The 16,064-nt window shown below is 36.7% G+C and overlaps 1 pseudogene; it reads left to right on the forward strand.

Annotated features, from left to right (window-relative positions):
• The first annotated feature begins 7,813 nt into the window (after positions 1–7,813).
• LOC110308999 (glucose-6-phosphatase 3 pseudogene) lies at positions 7,814–8,742 on the forward strand (annotated as a pseudogene).
• The last annotated feature ends 7,322 nt before the right edge of the window (positions 8,743–16,064 follow it).

Raw genomic sequence — 16,064 nt, forward strand, 5'->3', positions numbered from 1 at the left:
AGATTTCATTCCAATATCCTCTGTAGAGCTGGATTAGTAGAAAGATACTGTTTAAATTTGGCCATGGAATATCTTGGTTTCTCTATCAATGGTGATTGAGAGTTTTTCTGGGTACAGTATCCTGGGCTGGCATTTGTGTTCTCTTAGGGTCTAGATCACATCTGTCCTAGATCTGTGACAAGAGAATTTTATTTTCTGTCACAATCTGTTTTGTGTTCTGTAGGCTTCTTGTACATTCATGGTCATCTCTTTCTTTAGGTGATGCCAAATTGCTTTGGGGTCTTTTGCTTATGATCTTGTACTTGTCTCTGGCCATCTGTTTCTCTCTGGTGTTAACTGGCCTACATGTCTCTGACTAGAACCAGCTTCCTTGGAGGCACATAAAGCTCTATGACCAGAGTTAGAGCTGTTCTCCTTGGAAGCAGGCAGTGTTGTTTCTTGTTATGATGGGCCTCTTGTATCTCTCCTTAGAGATTCAAAAACAAATAGAAAATTTTTATAAGCAGTTGTTATGTATGTATTTCAAATTACTATCCATATTATATCTAGAAACATGATTCATTAGAACAGAAATAAAATGTAAGGTGTTAACATTTGGAATAAAATTATATATATATATAGTCAAGATATGAATACAGGAACAAATATCAAGTAATTCTGTTATTCAGAATTTTTAATATGGTTACAAAGACCTGAAGAGAAAGTTGAAAAGAAGAAAGGTAGACTCTGTCTCCTGGTTCCAGCTTTGTCACATGGTTCCAAGGTCACAGTCTTTGGTTGGTAGCTTCAGTTCATCCCTAGATGTGCTGGTACAGCACTCCACAGCAGGAAGGGTAAGTTAGAACAAAGTTTTTCATATTGTGGTAACAGAAATTACTAAGACAGACTGAAAGATATCACCCGGAGCTCACCTTCAGTTACTCACACTGGCAGGTATACCATACCTCTCAATGCATTCAGCACCTACCAAAACTAAATTATCATTTGGGGACCAAGATTTCAGCAACTAAACGTACTAGAGATATTTCATATTCAAAACATGACAGTTATTATATTTTTCTTTCTAGAAAATGCAAACTATATACCAGGCAGACTTCTTTCAAAGAATCACTTTCTTCAAACGTTTTCATAGAAAGAAAAATAAAATTGTGAAGATGCCAGGCATGGCATGGCCAGGCTCAATCAACATGGCTCTCTATAATACAGTCACTCATAAGGCTAAGCCAGCAAGGCTACATCTTCTCAGTAAGCCAAGATGAATAAACAGAAATGTGAATATAGATAACTGGGCATAGCAGCTTGCCCCACATAGAATTCTCTGAGAGTCAGCACTACATGTTGAGACTTTATGAAAAAAAAAATTAGGCAGGGCAGTGGTGGCACAAGCCTTTAATCCCAGCACTTGGGAGGCAGAGGCAGGCAGATTTCTGAGTTTGAAGTCAGACTGTTCTACAGAGTGAGGTCCAGGACAGCCAGGGCTATACAGAAAAACCCTGTCTCAGAAAACCAAATCAGTCAATCAATCAATCAATCAATAAATAAAATAAAGTGTTGTGGCAAAAAAAAATTCTCATATATACATCAGATTTGGTACAAAGAAGACAGAAAGAACAATAGTAGGAATGCCTAGCAAAGTTAAGAAATCGTATTTTCTGAAAGTATTCAACATCCTTTTCCTTACAATATCCAAGAAACTTTTGATGAAAGAAAATGACCCTTTTCACTCTATTGGCCTTGTCCAGCCCTGACATAAGAATATGTGCCCGGTGTTGTTACTTGTTATGCCAAGTTTGATTGATATCACTAGAAGGCCTGATCTTTTTAAGGGGGAGGTGGAGGGGAATGGATCTATGAGAATAGAGAGTCAAGGGTAGAGATTGGGAAGAGCACAAATGCAGTAAGAATGTAAACTATGAGAGAAGAATAAATAAAAAGGAAAATAATCTTTTAAAAAATGAAAGGCAAAAAGTTGCTTGAGTATACTCTAGGTGAATTCATAGAGCGATGCTCCCTCTGAGCCTTCCACCACCTTCTCATTGGCTAGAATCTAAACTAGAAACCTTGGCATAAAACACACCAGAGCAATTAGTAGAAAAATGCTCCACGGCAGCAAGGATGAAATACTGACCTCAAAAGTAATCTGTTTCCCAAAGAATTTTATGACACAGTGAACTGAGCTACTTCAGCCATGGGCATGTTGAGTTCTCCTCCACTATAGTTAGCACAGAGACTGACTGAGGTTTATGTCTTATCTGTTGTAAATTAAGTGCACATAGAGTCAGTGTTCATGTGTATGCGGGGTGAGGTGGGCATGTGGAAATGGCTATACAGTTGAAACAACTACATTAACCCTCCTGTTTTGGTTTTGAGGAATCATTAAGCTTATAAAATGTTTACTAAAGTGAATAAAGCCAGCACTGTAATTTTTGAGGTTTCTCAAACACACTAGTGAGCAGAGGAATTTCAATTCCTGGATCTGTTCTCCCTTGCCAAAATGGCTGTAACATTAGACAGAATTTTCCTTTTCTAAGACTATTCCCGAGGCAGAAGCCTTTCTCTAAACTAGAGTTGTTTCACTTTCACATATGAAAGTTTCTTTTGTAGTGGGTGTTTTGTCCATTCTCGGGCACTTCTGTCCCTGGGTTTTAGATGCCATACAGCATACTTTCCCTGTGCTCCATAGCCTGGAAACCAAGAATATCTCTTGATATATTTAGAAATACAGTCTGCCCTATAAACAATCATTTGTTATTGTATATAATTTAAAAATTATATATTTGTTTCATTACAATAAACGTAATTGTATATAATTATGAAATATAATGTGATGTTATAATACATATATAAACAGAATGATTAAATCAAGTTAATTAACATATTCAAGGACTCCAATATTTATCTTTAGTAATAAATATCTTTGAAAAATTCAAGCTTATTGGTTTGTATGTTTAATATTATTATTGTTGCAAAATTTTTGTCCTTTATAGATATACATACATACATACATACATATAGATACATACATACGTAGAATTTTTGTACAACTATACTGTCTACATTTCCATAGATAATTCTGATAATTCCTTCTAGCTATGGTTGTAACAGCAGGCCATCTGATATGTCTCTACCTGAGCAGGTGTTCTTTTGACCTTAAGGTTTCTGTTCAGATCTCCTTGTAGTGACAATTGCATTCTGCAAGCAGTTAAATCTAGATTCAGTGATGCAGTAAGGCACAGTTCAGCAATCCATGCATGAGAAGAGTTCTAAGTGTAGGGAAAAAGAAAGGCCATGTTTTGATCCAGCAGTTGTGTTTCAGGGTGTCTAAAGAAATGTGCTGAATGAAAAATAACGGTCTATCTGCCAGTGTTGTCTTTCAGATATATCTTTTATCAGCAAATAGTTTGTGTTTGAACTTCATAAATTTCTAGCACAGAGTTTATAAACATTCTAGGAAATCTGTGAATAAAATCTGTGAATAAAAATGCAATTCAGGCAATACTAGTTGAATCTCAATTGTAGGAATTGATTATGATAAAGACAAAATTAGTAGCACTTTTTTTTTTAAGAAGGCAGGTAATGCAATCCCTTAACAACATTCTGACAAGTATCCTAGAATGACTAAATTGAAATTTAGATAATAAACAGCACATTAAAAATCATAATATGAAGATCTCCCAAATACTGCATAAAGAATGTTTATACAATTATTTTTAATCTAAAATTTAATTTTAATTATTTTTCCTGTGTTCTTTGTTTGTAAGCTTTGGTACCCTTTTCAGTGAAAGGCAAGGAAAAATAGACCTCAAACCCTTGCTGACGTATGCAATGTCACTGTATTTAAACAACTGAAGTTACTTCCCTATTCCTGCCCAGCTCCATTATATAAAATATTTAGAACAAATAAAAGAAGATGCTTCACTCAGCAGGCAGTCACCTTGTGAAATTTGCTGTCACCATAGGTCACTGGGCTGGATAATTTTATGACCAATAATAACATTTGTCTGAATGCCTGCTGAGAAAAGGTAATCAAATCTCACACTTTAGGGAATAAGATACTCAATGAAGAAATTGGGAGGGGATGGCTTCCTGCACAATTGGCTGGCAGTATCATAAGGATTATGGTCATTGTTAGAGAAGCTGCCTGCATCTGTGGAGCAAAACAGTGGCTGATAAATCAGCAGATGTATTCCTAAAACTGTATGCAAAAAGCAAAGAGCAAAATTGTAGGAATAGATTAAAATGGCCATGCAGGTTCACTGTGAAAACTTAATTCGTGTGGAAGAAATGTTTCTCTCTCTCTCTCTCTCTCTCTCTCTCTCTCTCTCTCTCTCTCTCTCTCTGTCTCTGTCTCTCTCTCTCTCTCTCTCTCTCTCTGTGTGTGTGTGTGTGTGTGTGTGTGTGTGTGTGTGAACTTACTCTGCATGGTATAACCACCAAATGTGTTGGATACATCTTTATTTTCCATGAGTCCCAGGTTATAAAGAATGATGTTTCAAAAATGCTATTACTTAGCTCTAATTTGCTTGGAGTGGCTGCCTGTCCTCCAGTCTTCTTGCTCATCAATTTACCTTGGTTTTGCAACTTCAAGGTAGAAAAGGATTATAATCTAGTCACAAACTATGTTATAAAATGTAAGATCACTTACTCTTCCCAAATTTTAGTGCCTCTGTTCTCTATTTATTAATCAATATTTACAATTCTGTGACAAATGAATTAATTCCACTTGAAATCGTCTCTAATGGATGATTCCTGGAGAGATGTCCTGATTTCAAGAAGAACATGAAAGAGGAAACAGCTTACCTAAATCACTGAATGGCTAAGAGCTGCTGAGGAAATTCTTTAGTTATTCAAATTATACTATATCTAAAACTATTTTTGCAAGATTATGTGACACACTTCACTATGTGTTAAGGGATGCATTTCTAGTGAAATTTGAATATGTTACTTAAGCCTCAAAAATGACAATGGTCATGAGAAAAAATGCAATAAAAGGTTTCCTATCTACTTCCTCTAATTTTCAGAAGCTGATGTTAGCTGAACAAAGCAAAATCAAAGTTAGCTGTGAGCTTTCTTTTCAATTATCATTTGTCATCGAAGAACAACTCCTTATCAATATACCATTCAAATTACATTATTACTAAAACAATGACTGAGTTTAAGAGAAAATAATCTTCAAGGAAAATAGTGATTAGCAAGTTTAATAGCACTTTTTATAAATTCCCAGAGATAACTTTAATATATAAAATATAAATTGAAGAAATACAGGAAAATCACTTATTGAATGAGTAGACTGATCATCCTCAGATATAAATAAGTGACTATTAATTCCATTAGAGAATTCAGTTAATACATATTGAGTTCTAAGTTTTATCTTGTTATATGCATATTAAATTAGTCACTATAAGCAGGCTTAAAAGAAAATATATTTCACTTCACTAATGTCTGACACAAAGTAAAAATTTAGGAAGGGCACACTTAAAAAGCAGTAATTAATTTCTTATAAAGACAAAGATGAACTGGAAATATAGAGGGGAGTATGAATGGAAGGGGAGAAGGGGGAGAATTGGGAAGAGTAGAGGGGGCCAAAATGTAATCAGTATACATAAATCCATATCTAGTACGAGAAAAAGAAAACCTAGTTAGCATTACCTGTTGTAGAGTCCATGAATCCAAGAATTTATCCCAGGCTCAAATAGTATACAAATGTTTATTCTGCAGAAAATACCAGCATGCAGGTGTCAACTATTCATCCAGATGGTGATCACTCGAGGGGCTTGCAGGTCCCTTTTAAGCAGGTCTAGGGGAATTTTCCAGAAGGATTCGGAAACCTCTAATATGATTGGTAGGGGCAAAGTACTGACATTAATACGTTTTTGATTGGCTAGAACGTTAGTTCTATTATAATTGTTGAAAACGGAGTCTGGTATGGCTGTCCACTGACAAGCTCTGCCAGCGCCTGACCGATACATATGCAGATGTAAGCAGCCAACCATCTGACTGAGCAAGGGGATCCCAATGGAAGAGTTAGAGGAAGGACTGAAGGAGAGGAAGGGGATTGTAACCCCATGAGAAGAAGAATGATTCAACTAACTGGACCAATCAGAGCTCCCAGAGACTAAGCCACCAACCAAAGGGTACACATGAAGGGATCCATGTGTGATGGTTTGTATATCCTTGGATCAGGGAGTGGCACCATCTAAAGGTGTAGCCTTGTTAGAATAGGTGTGACATGGTTGGAATGGGTGTGTCACTGTGGGTGTGGGTATAAGATCCTCACCCTAGTTGCCTGAAAGTCAGTCTTCCACTAGCCTTTGGATGAAGACATAGAACTCTCAGCTCTTCCTGCGCCATGCCTGCCTGGATACTGCCATGCTCCCACCTTGATGATAATGGACTGAACCTCTGAACTTATAAGCCAGTCCCAATTAAATGTTGTTTTTTTATAAGACTTGCCTTGGTCATGGTGTCTGTTCACAGCAGTAAAACCCTAACTAAGACACCATGGTTCTAGCCACATATGTAGCAGAGCAGGGCCTTGAATGGGAGGAGGCCTTTGGTCCCGTGGAGGCTCAGTGCCCCAGTGTAAGGGGATGCTAGGTTGGTGAGGTGGGAGTGGGTGGGTAGGTGGGAAGCACTGTCATGGAGGCAAGGGTGGGGAGATGGGATAGGGGTTTGCAGAGAGGAAACCAGGAAGAGGACAACATTTGAAATGTAAAGAGATAAAAAGATAAATCTGGATATCAGCAAAAAGTAACAACAAAAATCTTAACAAACTGACAGGAACTAAACAACTCAGTACTGAATGAAAAATCAGTCAAGAAAAATTAGAAAATAAATTAAAAACTTTCTATAGTTGAGTGAAAATGAAATTGCAGAGTACTCAACTTTATGGACTATAGTGAAGTGGTTGTAAGAGACAAATTCCTTGAACTAAGTGCCTAACCAAAAAGTTAAGTGAGATTTCATATTGTCACTTAATAGCACTATATGAAAAGCTCTAGAACAGAAAGAACTAACACCTCCCCCCTCAAAAAAAAAAATTTGACTTCAAGAAATAATCTAACTCAGGACTGAAATCAATAAAGCAGAAACAAATAAAATTTTTTTTAAAAAAATCAATACAAATAATCAATGAAACAAGGAGTTGGTTCCTTGAAAAAAAAAATAAACAATATTGACTAACTCTTATCCAAATTAGCTAAAAGGTGGTGAGAGAAGATCCAAACGAATGAAACTGAAGATGGAAGGGGTGCATGACAGCAGATGCTGTGGAAATCCAGAGAACCATAAAGGTATTCACTAAAATCCTATACTCCGCAAAACTGAAAAATCTCAAAAGTGCACCACTTTCTCGACATTTACTGTCTACCAAATTTAAATCAAGATCAAATGAACAATTTAACATACATATAAACATAGAGAAATATAAGCAGCAATTTCACATCTTTCAACAAAATAGTCCATCACCAGATAGATTTTGTGCAGAATTCTGCCAGACGTTCAAAGGAAATTTAACTGCAATACTCCTTAAAATATTCCCCACAGTAGAATGACAGGGAACATTATTTACAATTTTGTGTGTTTGTGAGACCCCAGTTACTTGGATAGCTAAACCACATAAGGACTGAACAAAGAAATATAATTACAAAACAGTTTCTTTATGGACATAGCTGCAAAAATTCACAATAAAATACTTGCAATCAAACCCCAAGAACACATCAAAAACTCATCCACCATGACCAAGATGATCAGAGATTTCAGTTCTGCTTCCCCGGGGCCTATTACGCCTCCTGCCGCCTGGGCATCTCCGTGCTCTGGATTACCTTCATTGCTGAGTGGCTCACCCTTGTCTTCAAGTGGTTTCTGTTTGGAGACAGGCCCTTTTGGTGGGTGCATGAATCCGGGTATTCCACCCAGACTCCAATCCAGATTCACCAGTTTCCTTCTTCTTGTGAGACTGGTCCAGGCAGCCCCTCTGGCCACTGCATGATCACAGGCACGGCTCTTTGGCCTGTAATGAAGGCCATTTCTTCTCAGGTGGCTTCTTGGTCCCGCAGCCCCTGGGTTAGGGTGATTCCTGGCCTGGCTTATTGTACCTTCCTATTGGCAGTCGGCCTATCTCGGGTCTTCATCTTAGCATATTTCCCTCACCAAGTGTTGGGCAGCCTTATTGTTGGTGCTGCCCTTGGCTGGCTAATGAACCCCCGGGTACCCATGGAGCGGGAACTTAGCTTTTATGGATTGACTGCTCTGGCCCTCATGCTGGGTGCCAGCCATGTATTGGACTCTTTACACTGGGCCTAGATCTTCCCTGGTCCATCAACCTGGCTTCCAAGTGGTGTGAACGGCCCGAGTGGGTGCACATGGACAGTCGGTCTTTAGCCTCACTGAGCCGTGACTCAGGATCTGCCCTGGATCTGGGCATTGCCCTCCACACTCCCTGCTATGCCCAGATACGGCAGGCACACCTAGGGAATGGCCAGAAAATAGCTTGCTTTGTGCTGGCCATGGGGCTGCTGGTCTTTCTGGAATGGCTGGGCTACCCACCTCAGATCAGCCTCTTCTACATCTTCAACTTCCCCAAGAATACCCTCTGGCTGTGCCTGGTCTTGGCCCTTGTGCCCTGGGTGGTGCACACATTGAGTGACCAGGAAGCACCGCCCATTCGCTCCTCTTGATGTGTTTTGCCTCCCTTGCCCCAAAGACAACACTCCTCGACCGACCACCACACTCTAAGAGACAGCCCTTTTCCTGGGCTCTGGAGCAGGCCGGCTCACCTTGAACTTCATTTCTGTCTCATGCTTTGCAGTCTTAGCTCCCTTTTAAAGAAGGACCCGTTTCCAGGAGGCTAAGCAGTCCCCCAGGTCCCCACAAAGCAAAAGCAACAGGAGGCGTGGTGCGGAGGGGGAGCTGGGCTCCTGACACTGATAAGCTGCTCAGGAAGACCCCAATAAAGCCCTTGGAACTTGTGGGGAAAAAAAAAAAAAAGAGTTCCAGTTTGGGGTTCTTATGGCATTCCTGTGTGTACAAACGTGTAAATGATGTCTGAGTCTGTATGTGGTTGTTTGTTTGTTTGTTTGTTTGTTTTGTTGCTTTTAAATTGGCTCTTAATTATTTGAACACATTCTTATATGTTTTGTATTTTAATTTAATTTATTTTAATTATTCCTCAGATGTCTTTTTGATTTCTGCAAGAAAGAGAAGGGTGTGGATCTGGATGGAAACAGAGGTGAAGAAAAACTGTGAGAAGTAGGGGAAGGGGAATTCTTAAAGGGATTATATTATATGAAACATTATTTTCAGTAAAAGAAAAGACAAAAATGAGAAATCTTTTTTTACATTCATTTGGCTTTTTTTCCACTCTTAGGTTAAAATTAGAAATATCTTTTCTTGCATCTTGTTGAAAAAATGGGAGGCAACTTGAGCTTGGCCTTCAAAGACTGTGTAATTTTTCACTGAAGTAAACAAGCCTTATTTTAGAACTATATATTGTGGTAATTATATTGCTCCATATGTAGCTATATTGTAAAGTATCTAGAGAGAGGAGATTTTGTTTAGTGTGTATGAGTGCTTCATTTTATAGTTATTTTCCAAGCAACACACAAACATACTTCAACCTTATGGCTGGTAACAGTATATTACCATCTGTGTGTTTGTATTTTAGGCTGAGCATACTATGAAAATGTAGTAAAAATAAACAACAGAAAAGAAAATTGAAGCCAGTTTTAAGTAGTTTCTTCTTGGCTTGAAATGCATAGTGTGCCAAACAGTATAATCTGTTCTGTTCCAAATATTGCTGTTAAATAAATACAATCAATATTACCTTTCTCAGAAAAACAAATAGGGCAAAATAGGGCAAATATTTAAAAATTATTTATTTTGTAAATGACTTTTTAATCCATATTCTCATTTTTTTGCTACATTATTTTAACAACAGCACTCATCTGTTTTTAGTAATTCATAGGATGTGTAAAAGTGAGAGTCCACATTGCATGGTTATATTTGTTACTCACAGATATCCTCAATGTTGACACTTTTTGTCAAGAAATGGTGTAGTTCTTTTATACATCTTTTATATATTGTCACAGAGTATATCCATATAACATGAACGATCATAAAATTCAACTGCAATTACAACTTTTTGTTTCTTGAGATAAGTTGTGTGTGTGTGTGTGTGTGTGTGTGTGTGTGTGTGTAGACATTGCTATTCTGTTACTATTCTTTAGACCGTCTGTTACTATTCAAGCTGACCTTGAACTTTCAGAGATCCACCCACCTCTGCCCGTCTCTGCCTCCCAAGTGATGTGTGCTGAGATTGAAGGCATGCTCCACCATGCCTGGCTGCACCACAACCGCATGATCCCTACAACAGGTTTTTAACTTTTTTTTTAAAATTCGATATCTTCTTTATTTACATTTCAAATGTTATCCCCTTTCCTCCTTTCCCCTGAAAAAAACTCCCTATCCCATCCTCCTTCCTCCTGCTCACCAATCCACTACTCCTTCTTCCCTGTCCTGGCATTTGCCTACCCTGGGGTATTTAGCCTTCACAGGACCAAGGACCTCTCCTCTCACTGATGTCCCACAAGGCCATCCTCTGCAACATATGTGGCTGGAGCCATGAGTTCCTCCATGTGTACTCATTGGTTTAGTCTCAGGGAGCTATGGGGATACTGGTTGGTTCATATTGTTGTTCCTCCTATGGGACTGCAAACCCCTTCAGCTCCTTGGGTGCCTTCCCTAGTTCCTCCATTAGGGACCATGTGCTCTGTCCAATGGATGGCTGTGAGCATCCACCTCTGCACTGGAAGAGTCTCTCAGGAGACAGCTATATCAGGCTCATCTCAGCAAGCACTTGTTGGCATCCACAAAAGTATCTGGGTTTGGTGGTTGTTTGTGGGATGGATCCCCAGGAGAGGCAATCTCTGGATGGCCTTTCCTTCAGTGTCTGCTCCATACTTTGTCTCTGTAACTCCTCCCATGGGTATTTTCATCCCCATTTTAAGAAGGATCGAAGTATACACACTTTGATCTTCCTTCTTCTTGAGCTTCATGTGGTATGTGAGTGCATACCATGTGTGTTCTTTTGTGTTTGGGTTACCTCACTCAGGATGATATTTTGTAATTCCATCCATTTGCCTAAGAATTTCATGAATTCATTGCTTTTAATAACTAAGTCATACTCCATTGTGTAAATGTGCCACATTTTCTGTATCCATTCCTCTGTTGAGGGACATCTGGGTTCTTTCCAGCTTCTGGCTCTAATAAATAAGACTGCTATGAGTATAGTGGAGCACGTAACTTGATTACATATTGGAGCATCATCTGGTTATATGCCCAGGAGCAGTATAGCTGGGTCCTCAGGTAGTACTATGTCCAATTTTCTGAGTCACCGCCACTGATTTTCAGAGTGGTTGCACCAGCTTGCAATTCCACCAGCAATGGAGGAGTGTTTCTCTTTCTCTACATTCTTGCCAGCATCTGCTGTCACCTGAATTTTTGATAGTAGCCATTCTGACTGATGTGATGTAGAATCTATTTGTCATCAAGGAAATGCACATCAAAACAACCCTACAACATTTTTAAAGAGCAGATACAAAAGTATTCAAAATGAAGCTGGGTAGTGGTGGTTCATGCCTTTAATCCCAGCATTTTGGAGGCAGAGGCAGGCAGATTTCTGAGTTTGAGGCCATCCTGGTCTACAGAGTGAGTTCCAGGACAGCTAGGGCTATACAGAGAAACTCTCAAAGAGAGAGACAGAGACACAGACACACACACAGAGACAGAGAGAGATAGAGAGAGACAGAGACACAGAGAGACAGAGACAGAGAGAGACAGAGACAGAGAGACACAGAGAGAGAATTAGAGTAGGCTATAAATTCAGATAAGATTAGAGAGATACTCATAAGATGCTCAATTGTAACTTTAGTCTAGGATCATTGTATGTACTCAGATCTAACTGAGAAATACAATTCTCAGCAATTTGAGGAAAGAGCTTCACATCACACTCTCATCAGTTTTATTCCAGCACTCTTCAAGTCCAGTTCAAGAAACTTGATATGTAAGACCAAAAATGATCAGTCTGTTTCTAAATAACTTCACTGTGGCCCAAAGGGAATCCATGGTAGCAATAACACAAGAAAATACCCAGCTAAAATCAAGGCATTACCTAATAATTAAATTTGAAATATATGAAATCCAGTCAATATTGCCTAGATTATAAAGACCTAACAAAACTGTAATTAGGAAACAAATTTATCATAACCAATTTACAACTGACACAGATGGTAGAATTGATAGTCAGGAGTATTAAAACAATCATTATGAACTCCATATGCTCAGAAATATAAGAATAGAATATTTAAAAGGTATAAAAATCAAATTTCTAGTGAGAAGAGTCACAATTAGTAAAATAAAGAGAAATGAAATTAAAGATACAATAGTAATTGTCCAACTAAAATCAAGATGGAAACACTAAAATTAGCAGGCCAATTTATGTATCATAGATATATCCAAAAGGGATGGAATAATACTTTAACAGTTTGTACTCTATCAAATTTTAACTACCAGACTACAACATCTCAGTCAAAGTCAAACATGAAAAGAATATACAAATAAAAGAAGAAACAAGCTTTGGCTTGTTCCCTAATGAGCTCATAATGTAATTATCCCAGATATTCTAGTCTAAGTCATACCACTTGGTTGGTTATCTGGTCCTTAGTTTTACAACATCACCTTCCTCTGTGTCTAGGTAAAAATCTCTCTGTGCCTGAGTCAAACCCAGAAGTCCTCTCTTTTTGCCAGATGACCCACCTTTTAATCTTGCCTCTGTTCATTGGCCAATCAGCATTTTATTGATAACTGAATTCTTTTACCTCTTGTATAAGAGAATATATCTTCAAATTTTCCTTAATTTCATTTTACTATCATATTTTCTTCTCTTTTTTTCTCTAGTTTCAATAGAGACTGACAGTACAATTTACTGAGATGTAGTTTAATATAACATTTTAAAGTTATAAGTTTCTAACTATACTAACATTGTAATTTTGGTGAACAGCATTTTCCTATCGTTTTAACTATTTTTTAAATTTCCTTTTGGTTTTCTTCCTTTCCAACTTGCTTAAAAGCAAATGTATATTTGTTTGTTTCTATATTTATATATTTTAGGTTATTCTTTTCTACTGTCAAAGTTCAGTCTACTCTCTTTATTTTCATTGACTTCAGTGAATTATTTTCTTTCTTTGTTTCTTGCTATGTATTTCAGATTTTTGCTTTTAATACTTAAAAAAATACCATGTTAACAGCAAAAGGTTTATAGAAAGATTTTTCTATAAGTTGACAAGTCAAGAAAATTATAAGGAAACGTTCTACCAATTCTTTGTATGACCAAACTCTATTACTTCCAGGGAGTAACCCAAAAGGTACCCAAAGAAATGAAATTTGAGAAATGAATATGTTTATGTTTCATTTTGCAGACTTTGGAAAATTAAATATGTGTACCATGCCGTAATACACATTCAGGATTTCAATGGCAAACTACTTTAAGTTTTGAAAAGGCTGGTTCTATACTCAGGAAAGAGTGGTAGTATTTAAAAGGATTAGTAAAATTAGGAGGTATAACAGGAGGTATGGCCTTGTTTGAGAAAGAATGTCACTAGGGATGGTCTTTGAGGTTTCCGAAGCTCAAGCTCTCTCCTCTCTTCTCTCTTCTCTCTTTTCTCTTTGAACCCCTGTTTTTTCTGGATCACTCTATCGAATCCCTCCACTCTACTACCTTTTAAGAAAATAATTGTATAGGTGGGACTGTTATTGGTTACAATAGAATATAACCATTAATATTAAAAAATATAAGTCAATATTTTTAGATGTCCAACTCTCACCTTCTTCTAAAACCACAATAAAAAACTATCACATTTAACCAAATAACAAGACAAACGTAGTCAAATATCCATTTCACCTCTGCTGGTTTCTGAAATCAATAATTCTTGCTATTTCTGCATATCATATTTGATTATCTTTATAATAAAAGACTGCTATGAGTTGGAGGTCATTCTTTAGATTCTACATCAATTACTTTTTAGAAAAGTCAACTATATCACAGTTAATTAAATTCAAACCAATTATCACAGATTTTTTAAATTAGTTTTTTTTAATTAATTAATTTATTTACTTTAAATCTTGATCACAGTTTCCCATCCGTCCTCTTCTTTCAGTTTTTCCCACCTTCCTCTTCCCTTTCCCACCTCCTGCATTCCTCCTCTATTTCTCTTCAGAGAAAGGAAAGCCTCCCATGATATCAGGCAAAGAGAAAAGAAAGAGGGCTTTCCCTTTAAATCTCCTGGAATTCATATCAGGGAAAGAGAAGCTTTCAACAGTGGGATCAGTTACAAAGATGGCTGTCTACTTCTTTGTCAACAACTCCATGACCAAAGACTTCCATCAGTGATCAAAGTTTAGATTCCAGATACTTAGATAGTGGTCCTTTTTGTAGACTCTGGCTCCTCTGAGCTCTGTGAATCTGTTTTCCTAATATATTGTCATGGCACAAAGTGAGGGGAATGGATGGATGGATGTCACTATGCTAAAAGTTAAAATGGATGAGAATTAGCTATGATTTACAACTCAATCATTTCATAGACATGGAAAGTCAAGAGATTCAAGAATTCTAATATACTTTTATTGAACCACTTTTGTGGATTCTGCCTTTGAGATACACCACATTTTTCTGTCACGCTCTGAAAATTTCCGTTGCCCTCATTTCCACAGGACTTAAATTGATATGTTCATTTAAATTTTAATAAAATTTATTTAACTACTGTTTAACATTATTTAATTTTAAATTTTTATTTGTTTATTTAGATTAATTAACATTTTTAAATTAGATATTTTTTCTGAAGCTCCTTTTCTGTTTCAAAATTAGGCCAAAAAGTATTTTTCTAAAATCCAACTAATGTTTTCAGGTTAATAAAATAAAATGAAATCTACTTTTCTATAAAAAAAGATAAAATACACAAATCTTGAGTCTAGTGTTCTGTTTCTAAGCTTTGATGCTTATCATTATTTATACTATTTAGGTAATAAAAATAAAAACTACAATATTTTTATGAACAGTAAGTATAGAAATCACCAGCATACTGATGTTCTAAATGTCAGTATGTGTTTTTGTCTTGAGATGTTACTTTCTTGGTTATTTCGAAGTTAATGTGTTAAAGACTCATGGTGTGCACATTAAGCCCTATGGAAGAAATAATCTCATACCTTTTCTATGGTCCACATTGTAATCATTGCTATATCAAACCAGCATCAGAAGCATAGCCCAAGCCAAGCTAGGAGACCCTCTGCAAATGTTCCAAGTCTTTGTTTACATTATCCTATCTCTTTGTCTTATGCTCAGTGTTTATTTCTCTTCATCTTTGCTATTTCCAATCTTACATGTTCTTGTTACCTTTGTGCCACCAGTTCTTAAGGATAAACTATTTGTTCTTCTTGAATTGTTCAAAATATTCCGATGTTTTCTTTTGTTTGGTTTGGTTTTTGTTTGTTTATAATGGTATTTATATAGTTTAACTCATTGTATTTGGACCACTATGCTTTTATATTATTCCTGTATTCCCCAGGAAATAATGTTGGCTATGAATAGCTTAAACAAAGTTGACTTTTTAAAAATAAGACTTTTTTTAAGGTTTAAACTTTGTACCCTATATACACAGAAATACTCTCTCATTGTCATGAGACAATGAGAAATACTCTCATTGTCATGAACAACAATTTTTACCAGTTATTTAAGACATATGTTTCTGCAGCATAACAAAGAAACATATTCTATTGTTACTAATGTGATTTCAGTTCCCAAAGGCAAGAAACACATTTTATTTTTGAGTTTATTGTAAAAATCTTATATTGTCCAGATACCTATTATAAAAAACTTCTTTTTTAAATAAACAACTACCCTTAAAGTACCCAATTGTAGTTTTTATAGTTAAAATATATTATATGAATTGGAAATATCCCTGATTGATATTATTTTATTTTATTGTTTATACATATTTACAGTATAAGGTAAA

Source organism: Mus caroli, unplaced genomic scaffold (assembly GCF_978045245.1).
Source record: "Mus caroli unplaced genomic scaffold, Mus_caroli_1 scaffold_12, whole genome shotgun sequence".
Classification (NCBI taxonomy): domain Eukaryota; kingdom Metazoa; phylum Chordata; class Mammalia; order Rodentia; family Muridae; genus Mus; species Mus caroli.